This window comes from Theropithecus gelada, chromosome 1 (genome assembly GCF_003255815.1).
Source record: "Theropithecus gelada isolate Dixy chromosome 1, Tgel_1.0, whole genome shotgun sequence".
Classification (NCBI taxonomy): domain Eukaryota; kingdom Metazoa; phylum Chordata; class Mammalia; order Primates; family Cercopithecidae; genus Theropithecus; species Theropithecus gelada.
In genome coordinates, this window is record NC_037668.1 from 71,963,663 (window position 1) to 71,976,634 (window position 12,972).

A 12,972-nucleotide genomic window follows, 5' to 3' on the forward strand; every position below is an offset into this window, starting at 1 on the left:
TCTGTCTATCTATCTATATCTATCTATCTATCTATCTTTTTTTTTTTTTTTTGAGACAGAGTCTCACTCTGTCGCCCAGGCTGGAGTGCAGTGGCGCAATCTCGGCTCACTGCAAGCTCTGCCTCCTGGGTTCATGCCATTCTCCTGCCTCAGCCTCCCGAGTAGCTGGGACAACAGGCACCTGCCACCATGCCTGGCTAATTTTTTGTATTTTTTGTAGAGACGAAGTTTCACCGTGTTAGCCAGGATGGTCTCGATCTCCTGACCTCGTGATCTGCCCACCTCAGCCTCCCAAAGTGCTGGGATTACAGGCATGAGCCACCGTGCCCAGCTCTATCTATCTATCTATCTATCTATCTATCTATCTATCTATCTATCTTATATATAATTTTTTTTCTCCTGTCTCAGCCACAGTGCCCAGCCAGTGGATATTTGTTGATGTCTGGGCATTGAGGAGTTAGGTACTTATTCTAATCTTTGCAATCGGGGCTTGTTTGTACCTATTCTTTTTGAGAGGGCTTTCCATGAATTGGAAGGGGATTGAATATTGTGACTTACATCTGCAGTCACTGCAGGCATTTTAGCACTAGGGGATGTCCTAAGCCCAGGAATGCTGTGACTCTTGAAGCTTCCTAGATATACAACCTTGTTGAACTTGGGTAAGATAAGGGAGAATTCCTAGGTTGCCAGGCAAAGTCTCTTGCTCTTCCTCTTCCCTCTCTTCCCCTCATCAGAAGGAGACTCTCCAGGTGCTAGGCTGCTTGGAGTTGGGGGAGGGGTGACATGGGCACTCCAGTGGCCACTACAGCTGGCACTGTGCAGAGTTGCACTTGTCGCCTTGCAGACCGGCACAGTACTGGGGCTCACCCAAGGTCTGCTTTGCTGGTTAATTCCATCATCTCTGCCATTTCTGGATTTATTTCTACTGACTGATTTTTCTTTTTGTTATGGGTCACATTTCTCTGCTTCTTCATATGCCTAAATTTGATTAGTAAAGAATTTTACATTGTTGAATAACTGGATTTTTAATATTATTTTAAAGAGTTTTGGGTTTTATTCAGGCTGGTAGAAAAATTAAGTGGATCACCATAATCCTTCTGAGGTACATTTTAAGCTATTTTAGGATGGGTTTACAGTAGAATTTATTCTAGGGCATTCATTCTCAACAAAATAATATCTCCCCCAAAGGGGCAAAAATCAGTTTGGGAGGGTGAAAAAATTTTACTCGCTTAATGTATAAAGCACAGACATAGATATGGTACATAACAGATATACAGCATACCTGTGGTATTAAAATTTCGTGGAGGGACAATTAGGAAAAAATGTCTGAAAAGGTTATTTCAGTGGGAGGGATGATAATGAGAAAAAAAATTATGGCCAGGTGCGGGGGCCCATGCCTGTAGTCCTAGCACTTTGGGAGGCCAAGACAGGCAGACAGATTGCTTGAGCACAGGCATTCAAGACGAGCCTGGACATGGTGAAACCCATCTCTACAAAGAATACCAAAATTAGCCAGGCATGGTGGCGTGCACCTGTAGTCACAGCTACTCAGGAGGCTCAAGTGGGAGCATCACCTAAGCCCAGAGGTCGAGGCTGTGGTGAGCCATAATTGTGCTACTGTACTCCAGCCTGGGTAACAGTGAACTTCCGTCTAAAAAAAAAAAAAAAAAAAAAAAAAAAGTATGATAAGTACTGTTCTAGACACTTCCTCCTCTCTAGTACTTTGTCTTACAAATTTCATTTACCTCACTCTTTTTATCCTTCTTAACCATCAAGTTCTTCTTTGGTTTGCCTTCCTTGCCGTTAGAAAGTAGAAACCATCAAAGTGCTTGCCAAGTTTGTTTCCTTTCTCATAGGGATCACAGTCTCATGCTGCCTATTTTCAATGACTGAAAACAATTGCAAAAGAGATTTTGTCCAGTTTTCTAGTTGTTTATGGAAGAAGGTCATATCTGGTTGTTACCAGATGGAAAGTCTTGACTGTGAGTTGTCCACGTTCTTGGTGCGTTGAACAAATAATTGAACAAAATGCACAAACAAAGCAACAAAAGAATGAAACAAGGAAAGAAGCAATGAAAGCACAGATTTATTGACGTGTAAGTACACTCCTCAGAGTGGGAGCAGGCTCAAGCAAGTGGCTCAAGAGCCCCAGTTACAATGTTCTTTAGGGTTTTTATTAAGCTAAAAGAATTTGGTAACACCCCTAGGTACCCTTTAGAGGCCTCCAATTGGTTACACCCTGTGAAGGACTGGCCCATGACCAATCAGAGGCCGAAGTGGAGGCTTCTGTCCTGTTATCAAGGGAGTGAGGATGTGGCCTGTATATTGCCTAATCTTGCCTAGAATTGGCTGCACCTGCTGTTCTTTTGCTTATATCTTAACACTTGGTTACCCTAATTCCCTATTCTCCTCCCTCATAGTCACAGTTATTCCATTAAAGCCAGAAGTAGAAGTTCTGATGGATACTTCTTAATAAGATAAATTGTATCTACCTTAATTCTTAAGCCAGTATTTTAATGGAGAAACATCAAAGACATTTCCACTAAGTTCAGGAACAAGGCAAGGTTGCTCACTAACTCCATTACTATTAACATAGGCTAATACTATTTTAGCCTATGCAATTAGACAAGAGAAATCAATTGTAGGCATAAGAATTAGAAGTAAAACTACTTCTATTTGCATTTGATATAATTCTATTCCTGGAAAACCTTAGAAAATTAATAATAAAACTAACTTATTCAGTAAAAGAACTCAATAAGATATGAATACAAAATTATACCAGGCAGAAACAAACAACCTTCAGGTATATAAACAATAATCTGTTAGTGAATATAATGGTAGAGGAAAAATACACTTATAATAACGGTAAAGAAGATAAAACACTTAGGAACAAACTTAACAAGAAATGTGCAAATTCTATATGAGGAATATTTGAATACTTCCTGAAAAATACAAACGTAGACACAAGCTAATGGAAAGATATCCCTTTTAAAAAAATTTTTTTTTTTCTTTTGAGACAGAGTCTTGCTCTGTCACCGAGACTGGAGTGCAGCGGCAAAATCTCAGCTCACTGTAACTTCTGCCTCCCAGATTCAAGCAATTCTTGTGCCTCAGTCTCCCAAGTATCTGGGATTACAGGCATGAGCCACAGGCTCAGCTAGTTTTTTGTGTTTTTAGTAGAGATAGGGTTTCACCTTGTTGCCCAGGCTGATCTCAAACTCCTGGCCTCAGGTGATCTACCTTTCTTGGCTTCCCAAAGTTCTGGGATTACAGGGGTGAGCTACTATGCCCTACTTATTTTTTGATAAGATGATTGACATATTAAAATATTAGTTCTCCCTAAATTAGTTTATAAATTTAATTGTAATCCCCCAAAATGCCAACAATTTCATACTAGGGTTCATAAGGAAAAATAAACATGCAAAAACAAACTCGGAAGTGCTATTGAAAAAAAGGTGTGACACAGAACTAGCTCTATTGGTAATCAAAACATACTTCAGGGCCAGGTGCAGTGGCTCACACGTGTAATCCCAGCATTTTGGGAGACCAAGGTGTGTGGATCACTTGAGGTCAGGAGTTTGAGACCAGCCTGGCCAATGTGATGAAACTCCATCTCTACTAAAAATACAAACAATTAGCTGGGCATGGTGGCACACACCTGTAATTCCAGCTACTCAGGAGAGTGTGGCAGGAGGAGACTCTGTCTAGAAAAAGAAAAAAAAAAACACTTCAAAACCTCTCTAATTAATAATGCTAGATTACATTTGGAAGCCACAAATAAGTTTTAGAATAATTAAGATATGTTATCCTTTTATTTATTTTGTGCATTTTCCTATTGACATACCTGTGATTTCAATATTGAGGTTCGAGAACCTGACAAGATAGCATTATCTTATGTATTTTACTTGCTCAAGCAAATCAGTTCTGAATTGAAGTTGTGATAGATAACAAGAGTTTCTGTTTGTTTGTTTTGAGTAGGGGTCTCAAAACAAACTCTGCACCCAGGTTGGAGTGCAATGGCATCATCATAGCTCACTGGGCCCCCTAATTCTTAAGCTCAAGCGATTCTTCCTCCTCAGCCTCCCTAGTTGCTGGGATTATAGATGTGAGCTCTTGTGCCCAGTCCCTTTTTTTTTTTTTTGAGACAGAGTTTCCCTCTGTTGCCCAGGCTGGAGTGCAGTGGCACCATCTCGGCTCACTGCAACCTCTGCCTCCCGAGTTCAAGCGATTCTCGTGCCTCAGCCTCTTGAGTAGCTAGGATTACAGGCGCCTGCCACCACGCCCAGCTAATTTTTGGATTTTTGGTAGAGACGGGGTTTAGCCATGTTGGCCAGGCTGGTCTCAAACTCCTGACCTCAAGTGATCCGCCTGCTTTGGCCTCCCAAAGTGCTGGGATTACAAGTGTGAGCTACCACACCTGGCCCAGGTCACGGTTTTTGTTTTGTTTTGTTTTTTGAATGTAAGTTACTCACACTGGCTCAGAGTGAAATATTGCAGCATCTGATTATATTGAAGTACCATGCATAGACTAAACTAACGCAGAGCAATTACGTAGATTGATGAATCAAGGTAGTCACAGTTATAACCTGTGTGTGCCAAACATAAGTCTTAAAAACAAACAAACAAAAATTATGTTATCAAAATTGCCGGTTGCTTTGGTAACTATGTGCAAGTTTATCTCATTGGTACTATTCTTTGCCAAAGTATTAGAAGGCTTAATAGCCTTACACTGTAGTGTCAGTAACTTGACTGTGATTGACAGCAACATTGGCAGAGGATCTCCCCAATATTGGGAGAATTCAGCAAGTCTGGCTGTAAAGAAGGCACAAGAGACATTGGCAGAGGGGATTGGTTAAGTCTACAGGCTTTCTTTTGAGGCCTTTTGTAATTAAATGAAGAATAGAACATTGCTATTCAGCAAATACGTGTATATGTGTGTGGTTTTCATTTAGTTTGTTTTTACAATTTCTCTCTAATATATATATTAGATGTGCTATTATTTGAAGGAATGACTAGTTCTACAGTTTGCTCTGAAGAACTTTCGTCACTGCACTGCATGAGTGTTGGAGTTTTTAGTGATCATTCATTCCCTTCCAATTCTTCTTTTCCAACCTTTATTTTTTTTCTTCTTTTTTTTTTGAGACAGGGTCTGGCTCTGTTCTGTTGCCCAGGCTGGAGTGCAGTGGCATGATCTTGGCTCACTGCAACCTCCACCTCCCTGACTCAAGCCATTCATCCTCCCACCTCAGCCCCCCGAGGAGCTGGGACTACAGGTGTATGCCACCACACCCGACTACTTTTTGTATTTTTTGTACAGATGGGGTTTCATCATGTTGCCCAGGTTCATCTTGAGCTCCTGGGCTCAAGTAATCCACCTGCCTCGACCTCCCAAAATGCTGCAATAACAGGTGTGAGCCACTGTGCCTGGCCTTCCAACCATTTTTACATGTTTTATTATTATTATTATTATTATTGGTCAAAATGGCGAAATGTTATTTTATTATTTATTTATTTATTTATTTATTGAGACAGAGTCTTGCTCTGTTGCCCGGGCTGGATGGAGTGCAATGTTGCAATCTCTGCGCACTGTAACCTCCACCTCCTGGGTTCAAGCAATTCTCCTGCCTCAGCCTCCCAAGTAGCTGGAATTATGGGCGCCCACCACCACACCCTGCTACTTTTGTGTGTGTGTGTGTGTGTGTGTGTGTGTGTGTGTGTGTGTGTGTATTTTTAGTAGAGATGGGGTTTCACCATGTTGGCCAGCCTGGTCTCGAACTCCTGACCTCAGGTGATCCACCTGCCTCAGTCTCGCAAAGTGCTGGGATTATGGGGATAAGCCACTGTGCCCAGCCTATTTTGTTTTATTTTAGATTCTGGGATACATGTGCAGGTTGTTACATAGGTGTATTGTGCAATGATGGGGACTGGGCTTCTATTATACCCATCACCCAGAGTGAACATTGTACCCAATACGAAAATTTTCAACCCTTACCCACCCTTAAAATGTTTTTTTTTGATAATGAAATGTTTAATATGCTTAAGTTGGAAATAGTTATTTTAAGTTTATAAGAATAATTTACTGAATCTGAAATTTTATATGAATTTTCATTTAAAATGAAGTGAAAATGAATTAAAGAAGAAATGTTTAAGTGGTAGTTATTATTAACTTCCTTTAAAAAAGTATATGCATATTTTAGGCTGGGCGCGGTGGCTCACGCCTGTAATCTCAGCACTTTGGGAGGCTGAGGTGGGCAGATCACTAGGTCAGGAGTTAGAGACCAGCCTGGCTAGCATGGTGAAACCCTGTCTCTACTAAAAATACAAAAATTAGCCAGCTGTAGTGGCGCACACTTGTAATCCCAGCTACTTGGGAGGCTGAGGCAGGAGAATCACCTGACCCCAGGAGGTGGAGGTTACAGTGAGCTGAGATCGTATCACTGCACTCCAGCCTGGGTGACAGAGTGAGACTCTGTCTCCAAAAAAAAAAAAAAAGAAGTATATGCATCTTTTATTTAAAAAAAAAAAGTGGGCTGGGCGCAGTGGCTCACGGCTGTAATCCCAGCACTTTGGGAGGCCAAGGTGGGTGGATAACTTGAGCTCAGGAGTTAGAGACAAGCCTGAGCAGCATGGTGAAACCCCAGCTCTACAAAAAATACAAAAATTAGCTGGGCTTGGTGGCATGCACCTGTATTCCCAACTACTTGGGATGCTGAGGTGGGAGGATTGCTTGAGCCCTATAGGCAGAGGTTGCAGTGAGCCAAGATTGCACAACTACACTGCAGCCTGGGCAATATAGTGAGACCCTGCCTCAAAAAAAATTAAAGTGAGTAAGGCCAAAAATCTGTTAGAATATGGGTAAAAGATATAAACAAACACATCACATAAAAGATATGAAGGCTGGGTGCAGTGGCTTACCCCTGTAATCCTAACACTTTGGGAGACTGAGGTGGGCAGATCACCTGAGGTCCGGAGTTTGAGGCCTGCCTGGCCAACGTGGCAAAACCTTGTCTCTACTAAAAATACAAAAATTAGCTGGGCATGGTGGCACATGCCTGTAATCCCAGCTACTCGGGAGGCTGAGGCAGTGAACCTGGGAGGTGGAGGTTGCAGTGAGCCGAGATCGTGCCATTGCACTCCAGCCTAGGCAACAAGAGTAAAACTCCGTCTCAGAAAAAAACCAAAACAAAACAAACAAATATATATATATATATGATAACAACCTTAAATGTGAAAAAAGTTTCAACCTCACTCATAATAAGAAACGCAAAGAAAATCTACTCTGAGATACCAGTTCTCACCCACTAGATTGGTAAAAATTAAAAATCACGACACATTCTGATGGTGAGGCTGTGGGGAAATACATACTCATACATGGCTGGTAGAATGCAGATTGGTACAACTCTTACAGAGGGGGATTTAGAATACTTACCAAAACTACATATGCATTTGGCTGGGCGTGGTGGCTTACGCCTGTAATCCCAGCTCTTTGGGAGGCTGAGGAGGGTGAATCACTTGAGTCCAGGCATTTGAGACCAGTCTGGGCAACATGGCAAAACCCCATCTCTACAAAAACTACCAAAAAAATTTGCTGGACGTGGTGACCATGGCTGTAGTCCCAGCTACTTGGGAGGCTGAGGCAGGAGGATCACCTGAGCTTGGGAATTTGAGGCTGTGGTGCACTGTGATTGTGCCACTGCACTCCAGCCCAGGTGATAGCGTGAGACCCTGTCTCAAGAAAATAAAACTAAAAAAACAAAAACAAAAAAATTACATATGCATTTACTTCTTGATCTATCTTCCCATTTCTAGAAGACATGCCTCTGCAACACAAAAACATGTACATGGTTATTCACTGCAGCACTGCTGGTAACTCCTAAATATTGAAAGCAATCTAACTGCCATAGCCAGGAAAGTGATGGAATAAGCTATGGTAAAGTCATACAAATGAGTACCATGAAACTGTAAGAAATCCATGTGAATAGTTGTTATTTCCAGTATATATTGGGTTTTTTGCTTTGTGTGTGTGTATGTGTGTGTGTGTGTTTGTTTTGTTTTGTTTTGAGGCGGGGTCTTCCTCTGCCATCCAGACTGGAGTGCCATGGGATGATCTCAGCTCACTGCAACCTCTGCTCCTGGGTTCAAGTGATTCTCCCGCCCCAGCTTCCTGAGTAGCTGGGACTACAGGCACACACCACCACACCCGGCTATTTTTTGTATTTTTAGTAGAGACTGGGTTTTGCCATGTTGGTCAGGCTGGTCTCGAACCCCTGACCTTAAGTGATCCACCCGCCTCAGCTTCCCAGAGTGCTGGGATTACAGGCATAAACCACCACGCCCAGTCAAATGCATATGTAGTTTTGATAAGTATTCTAAATCCCCCTTTGTAAGAGTTGTACCAATCTGCCTTCCCACCAGCCATGTATGAATATGCATTTCCCTACAGCCTCACTATCAGAATGTATCATGATTTTTAATTTTTACCAATCTAGTGGGTGAGAACTGATATCTCAGAGTAGATTTTCTTTGCATTTCTCTTATTACGAGTGAGGTTGAACATTTTTTCACATGTTTAAGGTTATTTTAAAATCTTTTTTTGTGATGTATTTGTTCATGTCTTTTACTCATATTTCTAACAGGTTTTAGGTTTTATTCACTTTAACTTATTATTATTTTTATTTGAGACAGGGTCTCACCATGTTGCTCAGGCTGGTCTCAAACTCCTGGCTTCAAGTGATACGCCAGTCTTGGCCTCCCAAGGTGTTGGGATTACAGGCATGAGCCACTGTGCCAGTCAACCAATATACAGTGCTACATGAAAAAAGCAAAGTGCAGAAGAGTAGCTGTAATATGCCACCTTCCACGTGAGAAAGAGAAAACAAGAAAATGTGGGCCAGACAAGGTGGCTCACACCTGTAATCCCAGCACTTTAGGAGACTGAGGCTTGCTTGAGTCCAGGAGTTCGAGACCAGCCTGGGCAACACAATCAAATCCCGTCTCCACAAACAATAAAAAAATTAGTCAGGCATGGTGGCTCACACCTGTGGTCCCAGCTACATGGGAGGCTAAGTGGGAGGATCACTTGAGCCCAAGAGGTTGAGGCTGCAGTGAACTGTGATCATGCCACTACACTCCTGCCTGGGTGACAGAGCAAGACAGTCTCCAAAATAAATAAATAGATAAATATTTTTACAAAGAAAATATGCATATACCTACTCATTTGTGCAAAAATAACAAAATAGAGAGACCAGAAATAGATGAGACGGGTCGGGCACGGTGACTCACACCTGTAAACCCAGCACTTTGGGAGGCCGAGGCGGGCGGATCACCTGAGGTCAGGAGTTTGAGACCAGCTTGGCCAACACGGTTAAACCCTGTCTCTACTAAAAATAGAAAAATTAGCTGAGTGTGGTGACGCACGCCTGTAGTCCCAGTTACTTGGGAGGCTGAGGCAGGAGAATAACTTGAACCCGGGTGGCAGAGGTTGTGGTGAGCCAAGATTGTACCACTGGACTTCAGCCTGGGTGACAGAGTGAGACTCTGTCTAAGAAAGAAAAAAGAAAGGAAGGAAGGAAGGAAGAGAAAGAGAGAAAGAGAGAAGGAGGGAGGGAGGGAGGGAAGGGAGGGAGGGAGGGAGACTAGGCTGAGCGCGGTGGCTCACACCTGTAATCTCAGCACTTTGGGAGGCCAAGGCGGGCAGATCACTTGAGTCAGTAGTTCAAGACCAGCCTGGACAACATGGTGAGACCCCATCTCTACTAAAAATACACACACAAAAAAAATTTAGCCCGGCATGCTGGTGTGTGCCTGTAATCCCAGCTACTCAGGAGGCTGAGGCAGGGAACCTGGGAGGCAGAGACTGTAGTGAGCCGAGAACACGACACTGAACTCTAGCCTGGGTAACAGAGTGAGACTCTGTCTCAAGGAAGGAAGGAAGGAAGGAAGGAAGGAAGGAAGGAAGGAAGGAAGGAAGGAAGGAAGGAAGGAAGGAAGGAAGGAAGGAAGGAAGGAAGGAAGGAAGGGAGAAAGAAAGAAGAAAGAAACAACGAACGAACGAATGAACCCTGGTGATCCGTACTGGGTCGGACGGGGTAGAAAGAATGTGGGAATGGAAGTGAGGTACGGAGGATGGGAAACAGGAGAAACACTTTGCTGAGTGGACGTTTTTGTACAGCTGAGTTTTAGAACCATGCTAATTTATATGTTTTATAAATTGAAACAAAAACAAGTAAAAATCTAAGAATAGGGGGGAACCTATGATGGAATATAAAGAAATAAATGAAACAAAATGTATTTCAGATGAATAACATAACCACACTGGAGGAAAAAAGAAAAGAACTAATTCAAGTAACTTTTATAGGTTTGCGCCACCGCACTCGGCTGTTTTTTGTTTTTGTTTTTTTGAGACAGAGTCTCACTCTGTCACCGAGGCTGGAGTGCAGTGGCGCAATCTCCACTCACTGCAACTTCTGCCTCCTGGGTCTAGGCGATTCTTGTGTCTCAGCCTCCGAGTAGCTGGGATTACAGGCGTAAACCACCACGCCCAGCTCATTCTATGACTTTAGACAGAAGTATAATGACATGTATCCACCATTGTAGTATACAGAATAGTTTTACTGCCCTAAAAACTCTCACATTTTTTGGTTGATATCTAACATTTTCACTGTAAATTGAATAGTTGCAAAGGATATAACTTCTGGAGTTCTACAAACATTGACATTTAAAAACAACTACTATAACACTCTTCTCTAATACAATCTAAATACTAGGACTCTAAGTACCTTCAGAATTTTTTAACTTTTTGTTTTGAAATAATTTCAGATTTACAGAAAGTTTCCAAGAATACTACAAAGAATTCCCGTATACCCTCACTCAGATTCCTCAGATGTTAACCTTTTACCATATTTGCTGTATCTACCTACCTACCTATCTCTTTATCCCAAAGTACAGCGTAGGTTTCCTAAAAACAAGGCCATTCTGTTACAGAACCACAATACAAACATCATAATTAGGAAACTAATGCTGATATTTATACTAAACGGTGTTATTCAAATTTTTCTAATTGTCCTGATAACATTCATTATAGGCAAAGAAAATCTAGGACCATGAGTTACCTTCAGTTGTTACATGTCAAGTCTTCTTTATGACTGAAACAGTTCCTCCGTCTTTCCTTATCTTTTATGACCTCGACATTTTGAAGAGTACAGTCAGGTTACTTTGTAGAATGTCCTTTAATTTGGGTTTGTTTGATGTTTCCTCATGATTAATTCGAGTTATGCGTTTTTTGGCAGGAATACCAGATAAATGACGTTGTGCCCTTCTCAATGATCATGTCAAGAGACACATGGTATCTATTTGTCTTTTTACTGGTGATGTTAACTTTGATCACAAATTTCTCCACCATAAAGTTACTATTTTTCTTGATATTTTAAGAAAAATGAATCATATAAAATGCTCAGTTAAAACCACAAAATGCAGCCAGGCACCATGGCTCATGCCTGTAATCCCAGCACTTTGGGAGGCCGAGGCAGGCAGATCACTTGAGCCCAGGAGTTTGAGACCAGCCTAGGCAATGTAGTGAAACCCTGTTTCTCCAAAAAAAAAAAAAAACCAAAAAAACAATCAACAACCACAAAAATTAGCCAGGCATGATGGCATATACATGTAGTCCCAGCTGCTCAGGTGACTGAGGTGGGAGGATCACCTGGACCCATGAGGTAGAGGCTGCAGTGAGCCGTGATCGTGCTACTATACTCCAGCCTGGGCAATAGAGACCCTGTCTCAAAAAAAAAAAAAAAAAAAAAAAAAAAGAGTAGAAGTCACAATGGGAACAAAGAGGGAGGGCAATGAATAGGAAACAAATATGGTAGATATTAATCCAACTATATCAATAATCACTTTAAATGTCAATGGTCTAAATATATTGATGAAAATATTTTCAGAGTAGATCAAAAAACAACACCCAACTATATATTCCTACAAACAAGACCCAACTATATATTCTTACAAAAAACCCACTTTAGATGGCGCGATGACTCACACCCATAATCCCAGCAGTTTTGGAGGCTGAGGTGGGTGGATCACTTGAGGTCAGGAGTTCGAGACCAGCCTGGCCAACAATGGTGAAACCCCATCTCTACTAAAAATACAAAAATTAACCAGGTGTGGTGGTGGGCACCTGTAATCCTAGCTACTCAGGAGGCTGAGGCAGGAGAATCGCTTGAACCCAGGAGGTGGAGGTTGCAGTGAGCTGAGATCCTGCCATTGCACTCCAGCCTGGGCAACAAGAGCAAAACTCCATCACAAAAAAAAAAAAAAGAAAGAAAAAGAAAGAAAGAAAGTCATAGCACGAACACCAGGAGTGAATCCTAATGGAAACTGTAGACTTTGGGTGATAATGATGTGTCAGTGTAGGTTCCTTGATAGTAACAAATGCACCATTCTGGTGCAGGGTGTTGGTAGTGGGAATAGCTGTGCATGTGTGGTCAGAGGGGTGCTTGGAAACTTTCTGTACTTTCTATTCAATTTTTCTGTGAACCTAAAACTGCCATAAAAAATGCTGCTTGTTATCTTGTCTCATATATATATATATATATATACACACACACACACACACAAACACACACACATATATATAATATAAATAGCTTATTTATTTAAATGTGTGGAAGGACACAAACAGTCTTTTACAGGTAAATGGGAAAAATAATTTGAGATCACTTCCCTAGAGGATTTGTGGCGTATTTGCCATAACATTTATATGAGACCAATCATAGCAGCATTTTTTTTTTTTTCCATAGCTAGGTAAGGTTTTATTTTGGACAAAAAGAAGAAGAAGAAGAAGAAGAAGAAGAAGAAGAAGAAGAAGAAGAAGAAGAAGAAGAAGAAGAAGAAGAAGAAGAAGAAGAAGAAGAAGAAGAAGAGGAAGAAGGAGGAGGAGGAGGAGGAGGAGGAGGAGGAGGAGGAGGAGGAGGA